Source organism: Meleagris gallopavo, chromosome 7, assembly GCF_905368555.1.
Source record: "Meleagris gallopavo chromosome 7, MGAL_WU_HG_1.1, whole genome shotgun sequence".
Classification (NCBI taxonomy): domain Eukaryota; kingdom Metazoa; phylum Chordata; class Aves; order Galliformes; family Phasianidae; genus Meleagris; species Meleagris gallopavo.
Window position 1 is genome coordinate 30,937,786 of NC_139410.1, and position 26,538 is coordinate 30,964,323.

At 38.4% G+C, this 26,538-nt stretch overlaps 1 long non-coding RNA gene across 1 annotated transcript in view; it reads right to left on the minus strand.

Annotated features, from left to right (window-relative positions):
- The window catches only part of LOC146544019 (uncharacterized), a 55,691-nt gene extending 32,437 nt beyond the window's left edge, over positions 1 to 23,254 (minus strand). Inside the window, exon 1 of the long non-coding RNA XR_014884289.1 lies at positions 23,171 to 23,254. This is a non-coding gene — a long non-coding RNA (uncharacterized LOC146544019). The remainder of the gene's footprint in view (positions 1 to 23,170) is intronic.
- Positions 23,255 to 26,538: the final 3,284 nt, after the last annotated feature.

Genomic DNA, 26,538 nt, shown 5'->3' on the forward strand with positions numbered 1-26,538 from the left:
CTGGATAACGCTAAGTGGAAATCCAAGAAGCAGAATTTTGTATTAAAGACAAAATCAGCATTATGTTCACCATGTCTTAATTTTATTCATTCATAAACCCTGCATTGTAACCACTGGTGTTTGAGGTCTGAGTGGAGACAAAGCTACATTCGTGCATTTCTGCCTTGCATCCAGCTCACAGGCTTGTTCAGTTAGTATGCCCATCTTTGATATGTTTCAGGCACGCATGAGAACTGTAGATAATGCCACTTCCATTAGCTTACCACTGATGAGGACAAGACACGTAGTTGAATGTGAATTTTGTATCAGTATGAAGCTTTGTTGAAACTTCCTCCTGGTTCTCCACTTTCATCACCTGTGTTCAATTTCAGATTCTTTTCACTGACCAGAAGGTTTGGATTAATAAATTCAATTATTTTTCGTTCTCTCTTTTCTCATAGTTAGCTTGACTTGTCATTTTATTTTTCTTTGTTAATGAAAGGTACATTAACAGTTTTCTTGATTTGGGTTGCTTTGTGATTTGCCTCCTCCAGCAATAACTTCCCTACTTTGATGTGAGTATTATAAACAGTACTCTAGATAATGGCCAACTCTACCATCTGGAGCAATAAAAATGCCTGGATCTCCTTTTGATTTATACTGCAGAGGACAAGTAATTCAATTCGCTCTACTACTTGATTTGTTTTTCATTGCCAGTACACATTGGGATGAATACTTTGGGGATTATTTTAATGCAGAAATATCCAGATTGCTTTATTTGTCTAGATATCAGCACATTTTCCAGTTTATGAATAGCTGTTGTTTTCATTGTTTATTCATTTACCTGGACTGAATTTCATTTGTCATTGGTAGGTCCCATAATCTAGATGTCTTCCCAAACGAGCTATACTGTACACATGGGATTTTTTTCTTTATGCACTCAGTTGAAGTTAGCATTACATGTGGAAACTCAGTTTATAATTAAAGGGCGTATTCTGCTGATGCCAACTACAGTCTTCCTCTGCACAGGTTCTATTATTTCAATCTGTCACAATCTGCAACATTTGTGCTTCAGCATTAGCCTCTTCCCACTCTGTATCTGTGACACACAAACATTAAAACTCCTTCAGCTAATTTTAGTTCTTACCTCTGACCTCAAAATCCCCTTTGGACTATTATGAAACACCTTCTAATAATCTAAATATGATTACCTTTACATCTTCCTTAATTACCAGGAAAGCAACAGTTCATTTTAATCACCCCAGCCTCAAGTATTTCATAGACAAAGTTGAGTTTAACTGTACTTTGATTTTTGATGGCACGCTACAGTAAATAAGCCTGTAACAGCCTTTCTGTTTTCTTCACAAAAGGATGCCCTTAAAATTGAATACGTAAAAAATATTTTTTTTCCAATCAAAACTCAGTACATATAACAAAGAGAGTCTGAACAATAAATCAGCATTTTTAACATAATCTGGAAGTCCTATTAATCACACCTGAAATACTGATTTCTCAGATGAAATATATGGTCTTTATAGCTTACCATCCTTTTATTTAAGCCCTGTCCTGAACCCCTGGAAAGGAGAATTTGCCATGAATTAGAACAGGGTGCATCTTGCCTTAAGATCCTGTTATTTTCCAAAGGGGTTTAAGGGAAGAGTCACGCCATTAAGGAAATGCCCAGCAGATCTAGAATATAATTCTGTACTCTTCTCAAGCAAGATTTAAATTACTAAAACCTAGGGAAAAAGCTGCAGTATATAAAGGAAAATAAATACTATATAATAAATAATACTAAAAACTAGTAACACTGTCTGCAGTTGGGAATTCTCTCCAACAAAGGCAATTGGCTACTTTTTGCTTCATGCAAACATTTCTATTTGCCTTCACACTCTTCAAAGGGTACATTTAAGTAAAAGTCTGGTTATCACAGACTTCTGAACAGATCTTAAAAAAAAAAAAAAAAAAAAAAATAGTCTGACAAAAGTTTGATATTTATTCCCTAATTTTATACTGAGCAATCAAATACATTGATAAATAGTAAGGATTTACAGGCGCAAATAACCTCCAAATTTCGGGGGTGTTCCACTACTATTCATGCATTTCTCTACTGTTGGAAGGCAACAATAGTTTGGGTTGTGTCCTCTAACGGTTCTGTCTGTGGTTTGCTGTTATGCAAATCATTTCACACATGAGGTACTTATGCTCATTTAGCAATGCATCTGGTAGTGCTGTGAGCAGCAATGTTTGCTAAGGCAACTGTGTCCACACAGGGAGAAAGTGATTTCCACATCCCTTGGAACGTTAGAGTGAGTAAATTACACTTTTCTCATTAAATAGTGCTACATAGGACAGTATTGATGAGGAGAATATAGGACTGGGTTAAATAAATATATGAAATAATAAATGCAAGCCGACTCATGCCAGTAATTCCACAGGCCTGAAGCACAACATGTCTACCTAAATTGGATTTAGCTTTCAGGTTCATAAGCTCCTAAGACATGGAGAATTGGAAAACAAGATACAAGAAAACGGTTTCTGCCACCAGTTTCTGAGCAAAATATGCAGCATGGAAAAGTCCAGGATGCAATATTCAAAATATGCAATGAAATCCAAATGGAAAATGGTAAATAGATCACAGCAAGCAGCATTGCTTATTTTTGACACTTTTTTGAAGTAGCCACTCTCCTTTATGGATTCCCTACCTTCTGTACATTTTTATGCTTTTTGTTATTATTTTCAGTACTATTTGTAGCTTCTAGGAGCTGAACTTGGAGTAGCCACCGATGCTTCTCAGGTGCAAAACAAACTACATGAAGAATCAGCACCGTATTATCTCTACAAACATGTACTCTTCCTCAGTCATTCTGCAGTTCTCAGTCTAGTGGATGTCAGGGTATTTAATATCACCCATTCTTCATGGAGAATAGTCGTCCCATTTGCTGCTGTGAGATTGATAGTGCTGCGTGCTATCAATCCCAAAAGCTCTGATGCAGGCCATGGACCTCAACCAAAAGATTCCTTTCTGTGCTATCAATCTCGCAGCTCTGTACTCTCTCCAAGTCTTAAATCAGGCTGGTTGATATCTTTCCAGTTTCTGTATTCCTGCATCAGCAGTCTAGCTAAACACGGTCATCACTCACTACCTCTGTTTCAGCAGTGGTTACAAACACAATATCACTTTCTGCAGTGTTACACTCTTACTATTGCAATTACTATTTATTTATATTACAGTAATACCCACAATGCGATCAGTGCTTTCAAAACCTGAAGAAAGTCACAGACCCCACACCCTAAAATGGATGAACTCTACAGGGATTTTTTTGAAACAGAAGGTCTTTCAATCTCAGACTGTACAGATAAATATGAAGCACATCAGTTTTGTGATGAACAACAGCAACGTTTGGTCTGTTATGGATGCTGCTGTCTCTAATACAGTGAGTTCTGAGGCACCTCAAAGGTTGCTGTATATTGGAGTGGAAAGGCAAAGATTTTTTTCCTTCCAAGCCTTCTGGCCCATAAATGCTCCTTCCCACTCTGACAGAAGCAATACAGTTTACTTTGCCTAATGGCCATTTAGTGGCCTCCTTAGGTATTCTTAAAATGCCTTACATGTCACATGCTTCTGGAAGACAGTTTGTGTAAATGTGAACATTTACAAAATTATTAAACTGGACTTGTCACCATCTTTTTACATAGCTCAGATCAGGACATTTTTAGACTAACTGCATCTGTAAAGTGTACTTTTTACAACTGGCATCCAGTAAAAAACATCTTTAGAATTTGGAACTTCAGAGGTAGGAGAAATCTTCAGTCAAAGGCTTACAGCTCAGATATAGAAGAGAGGAAATGTCCCTCGTGTATTCAAGACTTAATATAAGCTGATAATTAAACCCTCTACCATTATTGTTGAATTTGGATTTTAAATCCTTAAAATATGGGAACGTCAAGTCACCTTTCCCACTGAGACTATTTAACAATTGAAATTTATGAACCATACCCTTCATTATGACTTCCATTATGTAAGGGGATCTTAATTTTAAGCCCATTCCATTTTTCAGTAGAAGGCTGATGAAGTAGTATGAACCATAGCTTTTACAGAGCCTCCTCCTCAATAATAATTAGATAATGCCCTACCTGAGTATTGGGTCTACACAGTGTCAGTCCTGTGATTCAGTGTGTGAAGTCAAAACGAGCTACTTACCAATTAGCTGGGTACTCTATTCTCAGTCTTGGTAGTGGATGAAATAAGAGTACAAGGACTCAGCATAAAGCCAAGGAAACTGCCGAAGGAGTACAAGCAGCAGCAAGACAAGATGAAGCTTCAGAGAGGGATGAAGAAATCACTTGTGTTTGAGCAAGCTGAAATGAGGAGTCAGATGTGCACGCTCCTGTTCTGGGGTCAGAATTTGTAATAAGATTCAATAAATTAGTGGAGCCCATTTACTATTCTATTTTTGTTGCCTATAGTGGCCGTCACAGACTGAGCCCCACCATACTAATATGCTGGACAAAACAACTCCATTGGAAAGGTTTAGTGCCTGAAAACACAACAGACCATGAAAAGAAAAGGAAACAACAGAAGAAAAGGGAAAATAATGCAGAAGACCAAGTCAGTGAAGAATTGGAAATGATACAACTCCTAAACAGCAAATCACAGATAGATGTGCTCTGCAATCCTGGGGTTCAGAGTTATTTGAAAATCTGTAAAAGTTTGATCTTGAAAAAAACAGACTGTATACATGGCAAGGCAAAGCAGCAGCTTGATAACATGAAGGAGGAAAAGACCAAAGCAAGACAAGGCTGGTAACAGAATGGGATGATAAAGAAACAGGACTACTGGCTGATGTAGATGAAAAAAATGGTACTGGGCTCCTCTTGAGGCCTTGAATGTGGGAGTTAGAAAGGGGCTCAATGAGAAGGTTGCTTCTTTTTACTGGTGGATGAGACATGCAAACTACACAAGGAACAAGTTTATCTGTAAAGAAAGAAAAAGATAATTATAGAGGGTCTCTGCAAAATGCAGTGGTTGGGTGGAAAATGTAGCAAGAAAGAAAAATCAATGAAACCCAAGAATTTCCATCTATATAGGTAAGTTGGGAAAGGAGGTTTTACATGAACCTATCAGTTTTGATGAAAACACACACAGACAAAATCAAAATGCAATATTTCAATTGGCCTAAGAAGTTGGGTCAAGTAGCCTAAGACAGAAATGGCCATTTATTAGCCTCTAACTTACATTTCTATTTTCTCTAATTAATTAATACAAGGTCCACGATCTGTCAGACTGAAGGTATTATCTAGTGCAAATGCATAAAAGTCTTTTATATTTTAGCAGATTTTAACAATCTCTTTTAGTCTCAACTTCAGTCTGTAATGAATGTATTTAGTGAACTAATTTGTTCTTTCGTCAAAATCATGATTACTCGATTTTTATATCAAAAAACAATGTTTAATGCAAAAAGCTCTGATTTAACTTTCTCTGCTTATGGTGAGACTATAAAGACTCTTGTATGAATCTTACAGTAATATCTTTACGGAAGACAGAAATGAGGATATAAAAACCTGAAATACAGTTCACTTAGATTGCAGTTTAGTAGCAATACATGACACTTTATCAGTTGTATAAGTCCTTCTAACTAAATTATGTTACAATGATGATGCTATTAATCATATCCACAGTATTCTTCCCATCGCAAGTGATATCTCAAATTTACTCAGACTCTACTAAAGAAAAATATCACATGCTCATTTATCCTCTATTAAAGAAAAAAAAAAAAAATGGAAGCAAAGTAATTACTACTAACAGTGACGAGAAATTCAAAGCATGAACATATGCCAAAAACAATTGGGAAAAAAACGAACAGTAAATTCTAACAGTAAAACCATTCCATTTTTCAGCAATAAAGCAAACTATAAAGCGACTCTATAAACCTGTTAATGTAATGTAAATCAGGGCCTCTAGAACCAAGGTCATGCAAAAATTGGAACTTCTTTAAGACAGGAAAGCAATTTAAGGAAAATATCATGCTGTATGGTATATACTATCCTATCTATTGAATACCAGTAGTCAAAATGATGGGAGAGAGGATATAAAGCAGCACAATGGATTTGAATAGAACAGAGCACCTACCAATATGCAAAGTAAAAGTCTATTTAAGGGAAGGATAATTTAAAGGTTATTTCAACAAAAGCAAATTAACTGCACAGAGTTCAATGTCAACTTCAGCATTCCAGCCCACCCTAAATATTAAGGTTTGCAGAGAGCAAATAGCCAGTATTTCTTTCTCTGCTGTGGCGTGTGATGCTGGAACACAGAGAGAAGATTCATTTAAAATGAGTTATTAAGCATGTTCTGAAAAATATATATATATTTCTTGCTGCTTATTGGCTTTATTTTGGAGGGAGGGTAGACCTGTTACATTGCAAACCTTAACCTTAATGACCTTTTAGACCAGAGCTCCCCATAGCTATCAATTAACCTTCATTTATTATAAGACTCTGACTCTAACTGCAGTAATTCAAATATCCCTATGTAAAAACCGAAATGAGTCAGACACTGCTCCTTTTCTCACAATCACCTTTGAAATAAACCCTTTTCTGACTGATTTAAACTAATTGGATATAAGAAATGTCCATCATCATGTGTCTGTATTTTCCATCAATGCAAGGCAGCGTTTTTACATATTGTTGCACACGGTAGCTAAAATTATTTCAGTAAACAACATTTTTGTAAATTTTCCCATATAGCATTACATTAGGCTGAAAGCTTATCACATTTTTCAAAGCAAAAGAAATGCCAAGAAGGGCACACAGAGGCTTCATCTTTCATGCCTGCAATTGTCAAAGGGAATATAATTTTTGGCTTTTACTCAATTTACCCTGCTGCACACACTCTAACTTTGGTGCTTGATAACTGCTTCTGTGCATGTGCTGAAATATTTGCATGCTGAAGCTAAACACGTGAAGGGAGAAATGCATCATTAGCATTTACATGCACATTTCTAAAAATTGGAACAAAACACCCTAAGGAAAGGATCTCATAAATTTACGGTTGAAATGGTCAAAGACCAATGGCTAGAGAGCAACATTTAACCATTTAACAACACATTGTGGCTGTTGTTTGCTTTCGGCTTTTTTTATATGGACTCTGACATACGTAGGGGTGTATGCATCTTCTGGGTGGAATGTGAATTAGATCAGATATAATGCATACCAGCTCAACGGGGTGCCCCAAAACACCCACCACCCACCCCATCTACTGCTGCATTTGCCATCTTAAGCAAATTCAATTTCTTTCCTTGTGATAAAATAAGCCGGTTCAAAGTGGATAACATCTCACAATAATGAGTCCCAAAGCTGTAATTTAACACAAACCTAGCAATTCTATTATACAACACATCCAGTTCATTAAAAACAACAAACCAGCTTGTATATGATCTGTATCACCACAAATCAAAGATCAGCAAACTAAGCTGCAGGGAAATGCATGGTCCAGAAGAAAAAAAAAATAATTCTAAGCAATGTAATCACCTCAGAAGACAGCTAATTTAGATTAAATGTTCAGATAAAATTATGTTTGAGTCATTAATACTGAGATAAAAGTAAAGTAAGTTCTTAGCCAGTAAACTTAAAAAGATCGTAACTTTCTCCTATACAAATTAAAGTATATTCCTACTAAATATATATATATTGAATGTATTATTCAAAGTACTTTTGAATTTACTCAGTCAGATTGATAGTATCAGTAGTCTGGTTTACAAGTGTTAGTTTATTTACTGAAAATCTGGGTTAAATACAAGAGAAATCCATTTACAAGATATAACCAGCATATTTTGGACTCATTTCATGAGCTACTGGGCACCTGGCAATTCCCATTATCTTTAATGAGAAGCTTCCAAATCTCTTTAAAATATGAACACTTGGTGCAATGGGACCCCAGCTGAAACACCTATGTTTTAGCAACCAACCAGTGCAATGCCACTAGCTGTGTGGCATTATACCTGCTTCCCTTTGCTTAATGGAAAGAATCTATCAGGTTTAATGATAATGAAATATTTTTTTAAATCCTCTATGCTCAATAAAATGCAAGAGATGTGGCCAACAGATACTGTTCCAAGTGGTCAATTCTAGTTTCAAAGCAGCTTCTCTTAAAGGCATAACCTTCTAATTGCTCTTTCCAAAGTCATCATAAATGTAATGGACTATTAGAAGGCTTTGAAAATAGCGTATATGTTGCTGCAGCAATTTGGTTTACTGCCTTAGCATCCTCTTCTTGAAGTACAATATATTTACTGCAACAGCAACTGAACAACTTGCAGGACAAGGCAGAGGGAGCAGTGTGGCCTTGTCTGAGTTCAGATCTAGTTTGGTGTTCACATAAGCCATGCTGAGAGAAGAAGGAATGCCTCTGGAGGTACAAAACAGGGCAGATTAGGAATGCCCCATCACCCATGGTGCCTTAGTACATGTGTCCCTACATCCCAGCACAGAAATCCCTCCAAAGGACAATTGGAGATTGAGACTTAATAACCAAAATCCTACTATACAATCAATAACTGTTCATTAGGCATTTTCTATAGTGGTACTCCTAAAGCTGAAACCACTAAGCAATAGGGTACTTCAGAGATTTGTTCTCCTATCATGAAGAAAACCCAAAGAATAGGTTCATAGCCATCTGCACATGATAAGTGACCCAGAAGAAAGTTAGTTAGCATCAAGAGAAAAAATGTTTGACAAAGATGAGACTCAACACACTTTGTAAATATAATCTGTCTCAGGTTTGGGAGACTTCATGTGATGACTGGCTCTGTGCTGTTTCAGAACAGCACAGGAAGAGATTCATTTTATAAGTATAATTTTCATATGTGAGCTTGAACAGCCACTTCTAGGTATTAAAGGTATCATGTTATAAGGTTATCTTGGCTGTATAAAACCTACGGAGGAACAATTATGGTATAGACTAAAGACATGCAGGGAATGGAAATGTTGAGCACTGTTTTCTATGTAAGCCTTGGAAAAATTATACAAGAAATGAAAACTCTAACATTATATTCTGCAGCCATGAAAATCTTGCTCTATTTTAGTGTTTCCAAATGCCTTCATAATCTCTGGAACCCCAGAAGCAAACCAGAAATTTGAGGCTTCCCAAAATACTCTGGGGTCAGGGAACACGTCAGTCCTAGGTCAGTCACCAGTGCTCCAGTAACAAAAATTTGCCTGACAGGCTGACATGATGCCAAGAAGTCAGGAAGCCTGCATGCCTGCCTGTTTGACAGAGAGGATAGACAGGGAGCAGTCTCTGTTACATTTTCAGCTGGGATATTTTAATTTTATGGTAAGTGAATCTTCTGGAAAATAATTGTGATGGCACGTTCCCAGACCTCAGTCCTGCTCTTATCTGAAATGCTTCCTTGAGCAGGATGAATAGTGAGCACAATCCTGGAGGCTTGGACCACTCGGGCTGACAAGGACACATTCTGCAGTTAGAGCCGAGCTTCCATGGATGGGAAAACGTCACACTGTGCTAAAATGAAAGCTACTAGGCATTAAAGATGCACAGACATCATCTCTTTCAGAGCCACGTGGGTTGCCAGTGTTGCAACTTACTCCGGTTTCAAAGATGTGGACATTGTTTAACAGCAATCAGCGGCTGCTTTGCGCATACTGTGCCCAAAGCTTCACCTTCACAGTGCACAGAACTGCTGGCTGCTTTCTACAATGTCTGCAACAAAAGAGCCTGTGGGTGAAACTCTTATTATCACAAATGCATTTGTAATTCATCAGTTTACTTGGTTTGGACTGGGTTCCCAAGCTTGGCACTCTACATGGAAGTTGAACTACGCCAAAGCAATTACAGATTTCCAAGTAAGCTTTCAGTTGCTGGAGAAAGGAAGAGGAGAGTAACTAAAACCTGTTTTAAATAAAATGGATTTCCAGTGCCAAAGAGATGGTGACATTGCTTGTCTTCTAAACAGTGACTAAGATGAACTACACAACAGCGTTCCTAAACACATCACAGAATCACAGAATGGCTTAGGTTGGAAGGGACCTTAAAGATCATCCAGTTCCAACCCTCATTCGTACAGTACATACAAACACTTTCCAGTATACTGCTTTCAAAGGAAAGTTTTGCTGGCTGTCATATTTGATTTACAAAGAACTTCTCTCTAGCAGTTCTTCAGGTTTCAAGCAGTAAGTCTGCAAGATTTCAACATCATTCTGTCTATCCACTGCTCTAACAAACCCAGAGGAAACTTGGAAGTCAGTTAATTTTTTAACTACCTATTTTACAAGCTTAACTGCAAATACCTTTCTATCAACTACGAAGCATTTCAGTTAGCAGTGTCTGTACCCTGAGCAACACCACTTCAGCCTGCTTTGACATAGTCAGGTATTTAATAGTATCAGTAGTATACATCACACTGTTATTATTATCTATGTCAATCAGGACTTTTACGTTTGCTGCTGTAGCAGAAATGCAAAGTCATGGCTCGAAGCAGTGATTGAGCACCTGGTGGGAAGGCAGGGCCAACCCAGGGGAGCTCAGGTGCATGCAATGTACCGAGTGACTGGAAGGGTCCACCCCTTCCCAGACCTCATTTAAGGGTTGGCAGTGGGGGTGAGGGCATCTCTTATTGGAGATTCCTGCCTCTCTGAGGCCTTCTAAAGGTAAGCAGCATTTTTCCTTCATTTCTACATCTGTGGCTGTTGCACATGGGCTTGTTCTCATTTGCTGTAGCCAAAGACTTTGCCACCCTGCTATTATTGCACTACTTTCCATCCTATTATAGCATTGCAGCTGCTAAAGGAAATGAGAAGATTTTCTGCAGACTTGCAAAAAAAAAAAAAAAAAAATCTGACTGTGGATTTGCACAAATACCAGTTACACCTCTCTGATTAATTTTTAGTTTGCTGCCTTGATTTTTGGTTGCTTTTTTTTTTTTTCTGGAAAAGAGTAAATCATCTCCTTCCTCAAAGCTTACAAAATGAGGGGGTCAGGAAGTAGGTAACAGTTCTGGAAATGTACAGTTTCTCTTATAGCTGATAGAAGATACAAAAGCACAGCAAGCCTTTAGATACAGAAAATACCACAAACCACTTTCAAAAGAAGTTGACAGCACTATTCCTTCAGTGTAGTAAATTATGCTGGAAATGAAGTGAGGAATTAACAGTTTTCTGGATTCTATACATTGAGAAGTGATACACAGTATGAAATACTGCTTTTCAGGTAATGTAAGAGTCCTTGCCTCCAATTCTATACTACAACAGTCACCAATGAAATATAATTGCTGGCAAGAGAGGAATAAAAAAATAGAGCAGTGGATTAAGCGTGAAACTGGCAGTAGGCAGGCAGAAACCACAGGAAGCAGTCTTTTCACATGGATTAGCTTGGTTCTTTGCTAATGTACTGCAATTAACACAATATACACCAATAACCTGACATATATGGCAAAAAGAATCCAATCTGCTTGAGTAGGCTACTGCTACTGGCTGTAATTGGAGTAAGACCTGTTTTATCAATACCAGCCTCATATAATATAACTCAAGTAAGCATTACATTCCTCATGTTCATTATGTTTTCAATTTTCTTTTTCATAACTTCTGTATCTAATTAAGGGGAGGACAAATCCAGCAGTGGCTCAAGATGATAACAGCAAACTATGTCCTTCTTTGCACAGCCCTCCACCCTGCTGAGTGCTGTGCTCTACGTGTCCTTAGTTAGAAAATGGAAAAGGACTTTTCACATACAAGCACTTTCTTTTCATTTTCTTCCTACAAGTTGTCCTCTTAGACCTACTTTTCTAGTTTCTATGTGATCTTCGCCATGACTTGATTCTTAATGTGGCTGAAAAATGGGACAAAACACTTGCTGTTGGGCTCTGTGAGACTCGAGTCGTAAGCAGGAGCTGATGTTGCTCACACCAAACCTGCAGATACTTAATTTAGAGTAGTTTAACTTTTTCTATATAATTTAGAAATAAGTTTAACTTATCTTTTACTCGGAATTTTACATATTAAACCCAATTATGATGTACATTTTCTTTTAAAAGTGAAATTCAGTAACAATCACTCTCCTCCTATCTCTCCAATGCAGTAGCAATGCTGGAGAGAGAGAAGTGACTTGAAGAGTATCAAAAAGCTTCCAGAGTATTTCCTCCTCACAAAATAACATGATTATATTAATGCAGTGTTTCATTAAATGAAAATCAAGCCAACCTAGGCCTGCAAATGTTACTCCACAGGAAATAAACCCTTATTAGCATTCCCTAGCTGCTGCTGCAATTCTTTCAGAGAAGTTTTATTGCTGCAATATATATTCTCTGCCTGCTACTAGATTTCTGTCTTGTTTATGGAATTTAAATGGTGTATTAAACTAAATTCTTCACCCTGCCTTTTTCCAGAAAGAGAGATCCTAGACAGATGAGTTGATGAAAAGAAAACCAAACAGAAATAAAATGCCTTATGCTTTTGAATTAGAATTTGGTAAACAGCCGTGTTAGTATCAGATACCAAATTCTCTACTGACCTCTGCTGAAGCTGTCATGGAAGCAGGAGCAGAACAAAGGTGGTCAAAGCCATGTGTTATCCTGAGTCCCAGACTCAGAGCTTTTATGCTGCAAAGTGGAAGCACCAGAAACACAGCCCTGCAAACAGCCAGGCACCGTCATCATCCCTGCCAGCTCAGGATGAACCCTGAGCATCCATATAACCTAGGGCAGGGGCTGTAGCCTGCACTCTTCCAACTACTACCCATCCTTAGAGCCCTCCAAAGGTAGTAGAATCTCACACAAACTCCATGTATGGATTGGGAAATTTACGTTTAGAAAACTAGAAAAAATTAGCTCTGACACATCTAGTAAGACTACAGCTACTTGAATAAGAATCAATGCTGTAAGGAGCATGTTAACTACAGCTAGTGCTTACCCCACTGGTTTAGTGAGTATGGTCATGGCTGGACGTGATCTTAGTGGTCTTTTGCAACTTTAGTGATTTCAAGATTCTGAAATTCACCAGCTGACTCCTAAAACTGGCATTATCCAAGGGATGGCTGTCCCTTCCTCCTCCCTCTGCCAGCTCCCACTGCAGGTTTGGCATGCTGCTTAGCCTCTGCTCCTTAACAAAGCTGAAATCTCAAACAGTTTTGGTGTGTGGAATAATAAGGGTAAGGCCTAAATCTTCTGCTGCTCTTTCCCATTGAGGAGTCCCTCTAGCAAAAAATGGTCCTGAGCACAGACCCAGCAGTGCATGGTTGCATTGAGCAAGAACCATGTCAAGTGGGTTTGGTCCATCTGGTCTAAAATATGATTCTCTTAGTTTACTCCCTCTAAGCAAACAAGTCTGGAAAAGCACTTAGTGAGTCCTCAGGTGCCTTTGGAAGGAAAGAGGTGGGCGCTTTTATCAGATAGAGCCTTCTCCAACACCCTGCATATGAGAAGTGGTGGGGGCAGGGAGTGCCAGCCTTTCCCCAGGGTTTCTCTCCATCTGGTAGACAGTTTATGTAAATAAAGTCATGCTGTGGCCTTCCTCTTGTTCAAATGGGAGCAGACAGCTTCTTTCCCTATAGCGTTTTGGACCCCAGGGCTGAGGTTTAAAGCCAGAATAACTCTACTGAGTTCAGTAGAGTTTCACTAAAATTAAAATGGTGCAGTCAGAATCTTTGAATCCTTAGCACTCCAGTCCTGCTAGCATTATTTTATTTATTCAGCTTGTCTTTCCAGAAAACATCCAATTTAGATAATAGCTAGTGGGAGAAGCAATCCCCTTTAGGGATCGGTAGTGGTTGTTATAAGATTTCTCAACAACTATTTTCTCAGCAGCAAACAACTGTGCTACTGAAATAGTACTTTTGTAGCGTGTACAACTTCCAGAGCTACTTAGGTCTATTAGAACTAAGGAAACAAAACAAACAAAACGTGAACAAAGGATTCATGAAGCAAGATTAAATCAATCATAACAAATGCATAGTTAATTTAGCCAAGAGAGAAGGCCAGATCCTGCTTTTGGCCACAAAAAGGCCAGGAGATGTAGTGCACCAACCTATCTCATGTCCAAAAGAGGGGCTGAGCAAAGCTTTGCATGTAATAATTTACTGCAGGTGAGACAGGGCTGCTCGGCATGCTGAGGCTGCAGCATCATTTGTATGTGGCATAGCTGATGGTACGCAGGTCCTGGCAGCACCTAGACTTCTGCCTATCGATGGAGCCAGCTTGCATGGCAGTTAAGTGTAAATGCACACGTTGGTGTTCAGACAATTAAAGCTTCCATTTCTTCTTTCCATTACTATTTCCATGAGCCAACACAATTAACATAACATTGCCATACTCCTCAAAAGTCATTTTATGACCAAAGGCAAGGGTTATAAAATCAGTCCATCAAATTATGTCTGACTGGATTCTTCACCTTGCTGGTATTATGAGTGTCTGATGAAAATGACAGAAAGCCATAGTGGGATCTTCTGGCTCTTTGTCAGTCGTTGGTGACCAAACGCCCTTCCCAAAGCACTGCTGCAGTGGCAGACCAGCTCTGGCTACTGCCCACATTTTAGACCAAGACAGAAACATTTGAAACACAGGAATAATTCTTCCTTGTTTTGACTCAGCATTTTAACAAGAACCTTAAGTTTGGAAGCTGCCAAGTGTAGGTAATAAATCTATTTCCCTGCATCTATTAGTTCTGTTTGTTGTGTACTGTATTGATGGCCTTCCCTTTTTAGGATCCTGTTTTAAATCACTGTCAAATACTCCTTAAGAGACTTCATTGTATTTTATCTTCTGATTTCACAAACAAAACAATTTCTTACTGACAGCTAATAAAAAATCAACCGGGCTTTGCTGTTTGTACTAGTGCTGCACATCACAATGCCTGACCCACTTGCACAGGACAGAAGCAGTGATGTGTTGTAATTGACAGCAAGGGAAGGGGGTTCCTCTGTGTATTGTAGTCATTGCTACACCAATGAAAACAAAAGGTGTCTTCTGTAGATTGCTCTCAGAACTCCCTTGTTGTTCAGCTCTTACAGAGCAAAGGAAATTTACCCTTTACAGTTAGTACTTGGTTATTTGTCCTAATTTTACTGGAGAGATGGCTTTTCTCCAAAAGAAGAAAGTTATTTTCAATTGAAAATAAATATAATATTGTTCAAAAATACTATAAGAAATGGCTGAATTTTTTACTTTTTTTTTTTTTTTTTCCCCAGAGATTTGCCATTTATGGATGGAGCTCTGTGTATATAATCCCAGTTCTCCAAATGTCTATGAAGGGGATAAATGTAACTATACCTGCATTACTCTAATTCAGTTCCTCCAGATTTTCCTGGAGCAGATTGATGAAGAGTGGCTTTACATCCCATATGTCTCACCCTACAGCATGTCGTATGCTTTCCAGTTTGTACCAAAGTTACTCCAGTTTCAAACAGGCTAAGGTAAGGGCTTCGGCCCTCTAAAACCTTGTGTCATTTTATTTTTCCCACCTGTAAAATGGAAACAATAGTTCTTTACTGTTTTATACAAATAGTACTGGGATGCTGCAGAGATAAGAGACAATCAGCTAATCTTATAATAGGGATAATGATCTTGGTGGAGAATAAGGTATTTTGCTCCAAGGATATTTATGCCTACATAAGCACAAGTGGCAAACAGGAAGATGTGATCCGAGTCTGCAAAATGTTAATTAGATTGCATGAGGGAAATTGTGAGGGTAAAATGCAGCAACAGCGTAGCTACCCTACTGCTGCAATTAACTTCTCTCTTCAGAAGGCAGGAAAGCACGGCTAGTACTTAGCTGTAGCCTGGAACTACAGTTCACATGCACAATCTCTAAAATGTTCAAAAAGCAAACTTATAAGTTTGGTATGAAAGGAAAAAATCTGGCAATGATGAGTCCATTTCATCTGAAGAAATAGTAAGCAAACTAAAAATGAAATAAATATATTCATAAAACTTACAAGAAGAATTCAAAGCATATATGACAGGGCTATCGTTTGGAGAAACATAAGCAGGAGGAATATGCCAACAAAAACTTTATGATGTTCAACAAACTGCAAATAATCCTCAACAACAATAGAGGCTGAGGACTGGCACTGCAGAAGGGCACCTTGGGGTATTGGTCAACAGTTGGATCATGTTCTGAGCAGATTGGTTCAAATGCAGAGCTAGCCTTGCTCTGAGATGGAGCAACTCTTAAAACCTGAATTACTCCTGTATTTATTCACACAGTCTCCTTGCCTTGTGCAATCCTACCAATAATTGCTGGAAGAATCCTGTGGCTTCAGAGCCTGCTGGTAATTCAAACTGCTGCAGTGATGGTATATGCAACATACTGAGTATATGCAATATGCTCAGAGAACCTTACGCCTTCAATTGCACATTAACTCATGAATGTCACATCTGCGGTATCATGAAGGTAACGACAGTTTTGCAAATGCCTTTTGAGTCAAAGGGATATCATTAGAATCTTATCAAAACATTACCAAAACTCAAATTTACAACTATCTCACCTTGCCTCCTAATATCAAAAGCTCTTCAGACATTAGCCCTTGTACCTTCTTTGGAAAACTTTAAAAAGAACTGCAGGAAATCTGTGTAGATTTTAAAGTTTCCAAATTACTGGAATAGAATCAGCTGAGATCTGACTTTGAGAAATGGCAGTCACGGGGGGGTCACTCTTGTGCTCAAGGGCATGAAGGTAAGACAGGCTATAGGGGAAAAATGACATTTTCCCCTGACTAGTTTCATTGTCTTTTGTTTGGGGGCCATATACAGCCTCATAGGAGACTAGGGCAGACAAATAGAAGCAGTTTCTGTGCTGCTACTCTGTTTGCAGAGGAAGGAGTTATCATTTTAATACTTTTTGTAGCAGGAAAGGTTGAGCTAATTTAAAGAGAGGGCAGGTTTGTCATTATTCAACAGAGAGAATCCTCTTTCCCTTGCATCTGTGCAAAGTTTGTCACAATATTTGTCACACAAAGGCCTATACTGTCACAGAAGTCACCATTAAGCACTGAACAACTCTACCTTGTTCAGTTGTAGCATCAGATACACACAAAAAATCAAATACTATTTGCGTGATATCCTTCATTAGCAAAGATTAGTTTCACCTCTTGCACTTCTGAAGTTCTTGGCTCTTATCTCTAATTACGTGCTAGGTTGCCCAGCTGCAGGAGAAATTGCGCTGATAAAATCTTTAGAACTCACTTAAACCTTTAAGAACAGGTTTGATTTAAATTACACAGATATCACTGACTCTTCCACAGGAACTCTGAGATCAGAATTTGCTGTCTATTATTAATAATAAAAGGATTCAGAATAGATCTGTCATGGAACGTGAAGCAGGACAAACTTTGCCTCTTGGGATGTGATCTCTGAGTAAAGAATATAATATCCAAATAAAGGCCTCAGCTGAAACCCACTGAAGTCAATGGAAAGATGCTCCGAGGAGCAGGCTGCAGACCTGGAACTAGATTGCTACATACATCTCTATCTCCCTTACAGTTGTACTCTTCCCAGAGCACCGCTGCCAAGCAAGAAGGTTGCAGAGGCCAGGCAAGTGGCTATGCACAAAGAGGTCCTGGGGCTTTGAGGCTGGACTGGGGACGTGGAAGAAGCACATGAACTAGACAGCCAAATACCACACTTATTCTGAGGGATCCTTCATTGACATAGCCAACTGTACAACTACCAGCAGCACGTGCAACTAGTCGCAGCTAGTTGCAGTAGGGACGTTGAGTGGGCAGAAAGTGAGGACTTGAGCTAATACGAACATCACTTGCATCCTGGGACAGACCTTTCTCTTGGAGCTGGAGGGCAGTGATCAGATCTCCTTCACCGTTACTGGCCAAGGCTCTGGTGAAGGAACTGGGGCACTTGGGAAGGATATCAAAATACTTCTCCAAATTCTCCGACTGCCACCTGCTATGCCATCTGCCACTGCTCCCAGTGCCACCTGGGTGAATCACTGCTTGGATGGAGCAGCAGGAACAGCATCCATAGGAAGGGCAAAGCTGACATCCCAGCAGCTCAAAGCCACAGCAACCTCTAGAAAACACAGGCAGAACTGTTCACGCTCCAACCAGGAGTATGCAGCCAACATTCTGCAGTCACCAGAGATGAGCAAGAAACATTTGACACATATTATGCATGTGCATAATTTTATATTTTATATGCCAGGTGAGGTGATATTAGTTCACGTATTTACTTCAATTCTCTAGCTACTGGAAAATTTATTGTCATGTAACTGCTAAAGTTCACTTAACAGCCTGAATTTTGAGAATTTAACAAGAAATACTGCAGACTAAAGTTCTCTGACCTAGTTGGTTTTCCTGGACTTTCTGTTCACTTGCACCAAAGACTTCACTAATTCCAAAGCTATGTCTATGACAGAAATATGTTATAATAATCACCTGCATTTCCAAATAAGCTTAGATTACATTTCAAAATTACTCTGATGAAGATACTGTTCAATATTATCTGACATTTATAGACTTATTTCATCTCATAGGGAAATGCCTATGCCTTATGTCCTTTATCTGGACACAATTTGTTTGATTTTGCAGAAGCACAAAATGAAATTATACTGCTTCTAACATCAAAACATGCTTGATGAGACTAGAAAATGACTGTTTTATTGCTTTGCAGCAGAACAGGCAGCCCTTAAATTTACCAGATTTAGTTGTGGCTAGATGCTTTTGCTCTTTGTATGTATACAGCCAGTGAAACGGAAGTGCAACATCACTTCAAGATACTGTTTTGATTTACAGAACATACAGCTTGGATGACTCCAGCAATAATGTAACTTGGCTATCTTGTATACTGTCAAGCTGCAGTGACTCTCAGTAAAATACCTTATACTTGTACAGGACAGAAGAGTCACTGAAGTGGCTCTTTAAAGCTCAAGGAATTCAGGCTCACAGCAGAAATTATCTCCATGGCCCAAGCCAACTTGTTTCCAGTCGACTCACACAAAATGATAGGCTTTCTACCATATTATGATTTATGGGCAAGTAGAAGAAGAAAAAATATTTTGGCTCCATATGTGCCAAGGGATCTAATTTGTAAACAGTAACTATAAATGTTGAGTGGCTATAAAAGATAAGTCAGTAACACTGGGCTAGTTGCTACGAGCTTTGTGGATGAAAGGTTTCATGTTTTTGAAGAAGAAAAAATCCAGATACTGACCTCAGAAAGAGCCAGACTGCTCTTGACAATATAAAAATATTAATGATTAAAAGAAAGCAACTTAGAGTTACCTAAGAGTTATTCTGGCTACTTGAACAGGCCTCCATTATAATGAAAAGCATACAGGCCCAACACTTGCAGATCTGCCAGGTTAGCAAATGGAAAAGCAATTCATGATACCTAAAGATGGCAAGAAAGCAAGCCGAATGCCATATGGACAATCTGCCAGTTCAAAAGCTTTTGCAAGTTTTGGTGTCCTTTAGAATGTCTGGGTTGAGTGAATTTTCCTCTTGATCAAATACTGTGTCAGACATCTACAAGGTCAAGCCTTGGGAACACTTCTCACGTAAGAGAGGATGTTTTTGACCTTAATTCATTTCTTTGTTTTAGTGTAACGAGTCCAATGATTACCAGAATTACATCAGACACGCTCTGCTATTACATTTTTTAATACGGTAGCCTCAAGGGAAACTAGGAAAAGGTAAATAACATCAGAGATGTGATGCAAGGAAAACAGAGGTCTACAAGAGCAGAAGCATGGCAACTTACATAGCGTGATAGCAAAAGCTACTTCTGGGCACCTTTCCAAAAGACAGTATTAATTAGCGAGTACATCTAGGTCCTGACTTCACAGTCCTCTAGTAGTCTTCAGAGTGGCAAGAAACTGCAGCAGCCTTGGCAGCTATTATGAAAGATTCCCATTTCACAAAGAAGGCTGTCTGTCATCCTTCCCAGCTGAAAGGAATAGTGAAGCAAAGGAACTTTCTTTCCCTGTCTTATTTCATTAGTTTTGGCTCACAGAGATCACCCCCACAAGATTTCAGCATGCACTACACAGTGGCTGTATGAACTCTCCAGCCAGTTAAGAGTAATACATATTTGGCAGAGCTCACAGCAGACTGCATTGCACGTATCATGGTTTCTGCATTAATAGTAATTTACTAATAAACTAATAGTAGTTTAGTCTAACTAGTCATTTTCTCTTTTTACCTTATTAGACAGATCAAATACTGCGTATCTTGAAAATACTCTTCTCCATTGTGAGTTCTTTGCAAATATGTCTCTATTTCAATGGGGTTACAGAGCACATAAAATTTTCATATAACTGAAATGAGCTGTGTAGGGTAAAAGTAAATGCCAGCAGGCATCTAAATATTGTAGCATCTGTTATATTTTACACTCTGTGATCACAAATCTTATAAAGCTTCACTGCATTTTAGCAGGATTCTTCACAAACTATTGAAGATTGATGGCTAGTGTAATTGCCATATCTGATATGCTATCATTTTTAATATACTGAACTTCTCCAACAACCCTTTTCTTTGTACTATCAACCTATGTCTATATTATGTTCCCATAAAGCACATATTGTCCCAATGACCAGTTATATTACTATCAACTCATATTTTTACACATTGTAGTGTTATCCTAATTTTCAGTCCAATATATTCTTGTATATGTAAGTACAGAGAACACATGATAGTAAGCAGCAAGATAAAACATGACCTTTCCTTTCATAAACAGTTAATTTTTCATATTTCAATGGTATTATATTTTTTTTTCTTGTTGGCTGTTATCTGTACTTTCAAGATAAGAGTGGGTCAAAGTGAGTAAACCTGATGAAAACACCCTTCCGAATTTCATAAATATTTTCTCATTAATTTATCCAGCAAGAGCAGCATTACCTATGAATAAGCAAATTTCTATCCAGATTGGAAGTTAGTAAAGCAAAACACACAAATTGGAACTAGAAGGTGATCAAGAATCCCAACAAAATACAGTTACACACATAATGAATACCTATTTAGAAGCGCAAACAACTACCTCACCACCTTTCCATCCATCCTATTGACTAATGATGTGCATGATTTGAAGAAGAAATCAGTCTTAAGGAGTTAAACTAGCACCCTGATGATCAATCCAGCATAAAGCTCACCAAAGAGAAGCAGATAAAGTACATTTCCCTAGCTAATCAATTAGAGCACTCACTTGTCATCGCCAGCCGGGCCCATTAACTGCACTTCAGGTATGAACAACTGTCTTCGCTTTTATTTCAACATAAATAAGGCATTTCTGCTAGGAGTGAGAGCACAGTGTCAGTCAGAAATTTTTGACTTCATCACTTGGAGAAAGATTTCCACTTACAACAGCATCTCGTTTGCCATTCTGATGGGAGTTCTGCCTCAAAGACATCAGAAGAACATAGCCTGCCCTTTTATTAGCTGTCTGCAGATAGACAGCATTCTAACTTTGGTAAGCACCTACAGAAGTGTAAGTGAAAAGCTGGCAGTGGGAACCTGCATGTGAACCCTTCTTCACTGAGAAACACAGCTGGCTAAAGCTGAATTTCCCCTGGCACTAATGATTTCTTAGATTACAAGAACATGCTCTCAGGGCTCCCCTGAAAGCAAAAATTTCTCTAGATTCTTTCAATTCGCTCATCTTTCTCTTAGAGGGCTTGTAAATGTGAATTGGCACTTATGGGTATAATATATTCAGAGAAAAGGTGTCAGTCTTTTGAATAACAAGACTACCTCTTTTGCATCTCTAATAAACAACAGTACAAAAAGTCGCACATTTCTCTTTAGCTGAAAAAAATGAGAATACTTCAGAGCTGCTAAAGAAATGTTAAAACACTGAACATCTGCAGAGATATGGTTTAATGAACAAAGACTATTGAAGGCACTCACTGTCCTAATTTCCACTAAGTTGACAGACAATGCCCCAAAACTGCCTTTCAGATCCAACATTAACTAATAAGCTAATCAGAGCAGAACAAACCATTTGTGTATGACTTTAAAATAAAGAATGGTAACTATAGTCCTGTAACATATGTAGTGCTTTGTTTTTGTTTTTAAACAAGCAAATGATTTGTTTTGCTAAAAATGCACACACATGCTGAATAGTCTGTTCAGTATAAAAAAGCCCAGATTTGTGTAAAATTACTGTATAATTTGTATGAGTTGCAATAAACCACAGTTGTGAACTCCGGCCAAAATTCCTTTCAAAGCTCTTAAGATGCAGCTTGGGCCACATAGCTCTGCCATTTGGCTACCAAGATTATTTTCTGTGATGAACCTCAGTGCACCCATCAGTCTAGCATCAATAGGTGCCCTGAAAAAATGCCCTTTTAAAATGCTCAGTAGTACCATTTGGTATATTTTCTGCTGTAGCTAAGCTTTACTCAACAGAAAAATGCTGTATCTGGTTAAAATGAAAACAGCATGGTTCAGCAGAAATATTTTATGAGAATTAGATGGCTACGATAGAGATGCAAAAGAAAGGTTTGCTCTGAGCTTATTTTTACCCAGGATGAAGCCATGACATTTCACACCCCATATGGCTTCTAACTTGGACAGCAATCTGAAAATCTGTTTGAAGAGACATTCTGAACTCTAGTCTGTGGTCATTTCCTTGAATATTCTTTCCCTCCTATTTCTTTTAAAACACCATCTCCTTGAGTCAAAGGCAAATCTTCTTAGTGCTCTATGGATATTGAACCATGGATCCCAGCACAGTGCTGGGACAAGTTACAGCGTGATTTGGGATTTCAGTGATAGCAAGGTTTAGTACAAATCATATACTTAGTATTTAAACAGAAGCAATTTTAAATTATAATAGTTATTTTAGTAATGCGTTTTTGGTAGGAGCCATCCATGAGGATACATACACAAGTATGCCTTGAACTATGAAGAGGATTCACCACAATTTTATCTAGACATTGAAATTACAGAAGAGTAAGGATAAAGAACTCAAAATCAGATGGATGGCAACCAAACTGTGTCCAGATACATTAAAATAGAGCTTACATTAAAAAAAGCTACAGCACTGAACGTTCCAGTCAAGCACGTTATGTTTTTAACCATAGAGCAGAATCCTGTGTCTCTCTGTTCATTTCTGTACTATTTCCAGGTAAAGGAGGCTGCAGGACTTTTGAACAAAAATTCTGCATACCCATTCTCCTCAGTGATCTCTAAACAGAGAACATGCTGGGAAAGTGAACCGTGACCGCTTACCTCACAGAAAAGAGTTGTTTGTCGTAAGAAATACAGTTCAAGCAAGTTCTGCTCACAGAGGATATGGTGACCATTAGACACTGACATAAATTACATAATAGAAAGTGGTTAAGGTTATGAACTAAATGTGCCTGATTGTTTGTTTGCTATTTTTATTGTAAGAATTTCCCAATCCAGGTCTCTGCGGAGCTGCAAAAAACAGCTGTGCTGAACCAGGGGAAGGGCTGTATTTCTTTTGGCAGCAATGTTGGTTTATGTCAGCTTAAGATCCTTGTAAAACTACTGCTCCAGACTAAAAAGCCAAATCTGCCCCAGAAGGAAATACGCTGAAGTGAGTATCTCCACCTCTGTGATGAATTTAAAAAATGGTGCCCACCTGCTAATGGATATTTCGGAGTCCCAGAGACATAAACGCAGGCTAATCTTATCAAGCTGTGGCATTTATGGGAGAAACTGAATATTTGTATTTGCATTGCTGACTCCACAGTTACAAGGCATGCTGATCTTTGTGCTGTTTGATTTATGCAGAGGGGACAGAAATACACTACTGTTTCAGTGAAAAATAAGTCAGTTGTGCAGATAAAAAGTTTATATGGTCCAGCTCACGACCTGCCGTTTGTTGCCATTTGAACAGGTCAAACCAGACCTGCTGATCACTGAGCAGACAGATGAAAAACATCCCTCTGGCCACTGAAGGATAACGCCAACTTTGGAGGAAGATAACGCCAACTTTGGAGGAAGGTAACACCAAGCTTGTTTTCCTCACCTGCTTCTGAGTCAGCAGGGGTACAAAGCCCACTAAAAACACAGCATGCCAAAGACTGAAGCTGAGGGACACATTTAGGAAAACTTAAGATCCCAAGTCAATTCTTTCTGATCTCTCTTCCCACTACATCTCCTATACCTTCGAATGAATAATTTCATTATGTTTCTTCAGAACTGAATGACAAGAGTTATTGAATTAGAGTTTGCTATGTGTTTCAACAGTAGGAAGCACCATGTGAGTGTGAAACCCTCTTGCAGTTCTCATAAGCTTCAAATTCTGCTCTGATGGCAGCCTCAGTGCCTCAAGAGCTAAGAGTATTTTTAAAAAGAAATAGATCTTGTTAGAATTTACTGGGAAAACAAAGCAGTTCATGTGAAGATCCTATCTGCAGTTCCATGTCATGGAGACTTTATTTACACAGTCATGACGTTCTGTTGACTGATTCTGCAGTTGCAGTACCTAATGCAAGACTAATGCAACACTTCTTAAATTTATCAGGAATGACACTCCATGAACTTGGTGAAAGCCAAAGTGAGATGAGTACTAAGAAATCTTGTTAACAGAAGAAAAAACTTGGAGATAAAAAGTGGAGGTGGAGGTTTTTCATTTTAAGACAGGAGAGGCACAGTGTTAGCAGTCCCATTGGGAACAGAGTGCATCTGACCACTTGATGTCAGACTTGACCCACATTTCAGTCAGCTTCCAGGGCAACGTAAGCTCCAGATGAATTTGATAAAAATGCTGCTATACTGGAAAGATGTAGTTTGAAGGACATTTCTTTGGGGAACAAAATAATAGTAATAAATTCTGTAAGGTCAAATATATAAAATAACATGAAAAACTGTATTTAAATCTTGACCTACCCAAAGGAGTTCAACGAACTTCTTCACAGCAAGAGAAGTCACTTGGTATTCAGATCTTGATTACATAAATTCCTAGATCCAAAAACATTTTCAGTTTGTAGGAAAGTTTACAAAGGTCACATGTCAGGTCTGTGCCTATCACAGCTCTCTGGAAATCAACCAGGAAAAAGATCTGGTATCCGGCAGTCCCCTGAACTCTTAGAAATTCTACATAAAAAATCCATTTTCAATTCCATAAATGCTGTCTCTCTTTATTATCCAATATTAAAGCACTTTATTGCGTTTTTCAAGGCAGAGCACCCTAAAATTATGATCTTACATCCTTTTCCAGATGCAGCCATGTAGATTGCATGGATCCCAGCCCATCCCAATGCTGCTTACAATTGCTCCCAGCCAGAGGAAATCACCTTCTGAGGTTTTTGTTTGAACATGCATGACATGTTCAAGCAATGAACATTCTTTCTACTGCAGAACAACAGTTTTAAAAATGCAATAAAACTATTTATCAGCTTTAATTCGGTCATCATAAGCCAATTTCTCATTACAAGTAGGTACATTTAAACACTTTTTAAAAGCTTTACTGCCTTAATTTCAACTAAAGCAAGCATTTAAACCGTCTAGCAAAATCACGCTCCTTAGACTTAAATCATATCTACAAAATGTACATGCACATTCACTGAGGGGTAGTTGTAAACAGGAAAGGCAAATGGTGGAAGTAACTCCCAGAAGATATGTAGCCACAGCTTAAGCCCCTAGTTAAAGCAAATATTAACCAATACTAAAATGAAAGCACTTGCTAAAAACTACGCTGTGACTTAGAATCATGGAATCATAGAATGGCCTGGGTTGAAAAGGACCACAATGATCATCTAGTTTCAACCCCCCTGCTATGTGCAAGGTTGCCAAGCACCAGACCAGGCTGCCCAGAGCCACATCCAGCCTGGCCTTGATCTTAAGTGCTGGTTGAAAGAATAAACTCAAAAACGTGCTGAAATACCTCCCCAAATGGTTTATAGATTTTCATAGAGGCTTAGACATCAAGAAACTTTGAGTCAACACAAAGAAGAAATAACAGCACAGAAAACATAAGCTAGCAGGAATAAACTAGACAATTAAGTGTAAATTTAAGCATCTTCAGTTGGCTTCTAACATCATTTATTCACAGAGCTACCAGCCCAAGAAAACAGCTATGGGCTTAAATTATGCATGAGCTTAGATTTCGGTGGCTTTAATGGGGTTTAAACACCCAATTCTGTTGGTGTCAAGGTTTTAGGCATTTAAAACAGCACTGCTTTTAAGTTCAGGATTGTCCCTACTTTTCTAAACTAAAACAAATAAACAGAGAAAAGATGAACAAAAAAAAAACTTTCTTACTACTACATGGGAACACGGAATAATTTGTGTATCCTGCAGAAGTGTTGCTATCTTTATCAGAACATTGTCACCACTAACATTCATTAGCATAGCTTCAGTGATGAAAATTACTGTTTTGAAATATGCAGTGCCATTTTCTAGTCTGTATACCGATTTTTGGCAATCATAAGAGACAGACATTTCTAGGATCCAATGAAGCAATACAATGATCTATATTCCATGTGCAGAAGCAGAAAAACACAATTGAAGCAATATAGTGTCAACAGAGCATAACATAAGCACTAAAAATAAAGCAGGGAGTGAATGACTGTTAGATAACTAGTAACAACCATGGGAGCACTACTGCTTAAACAATTAGATTTCAA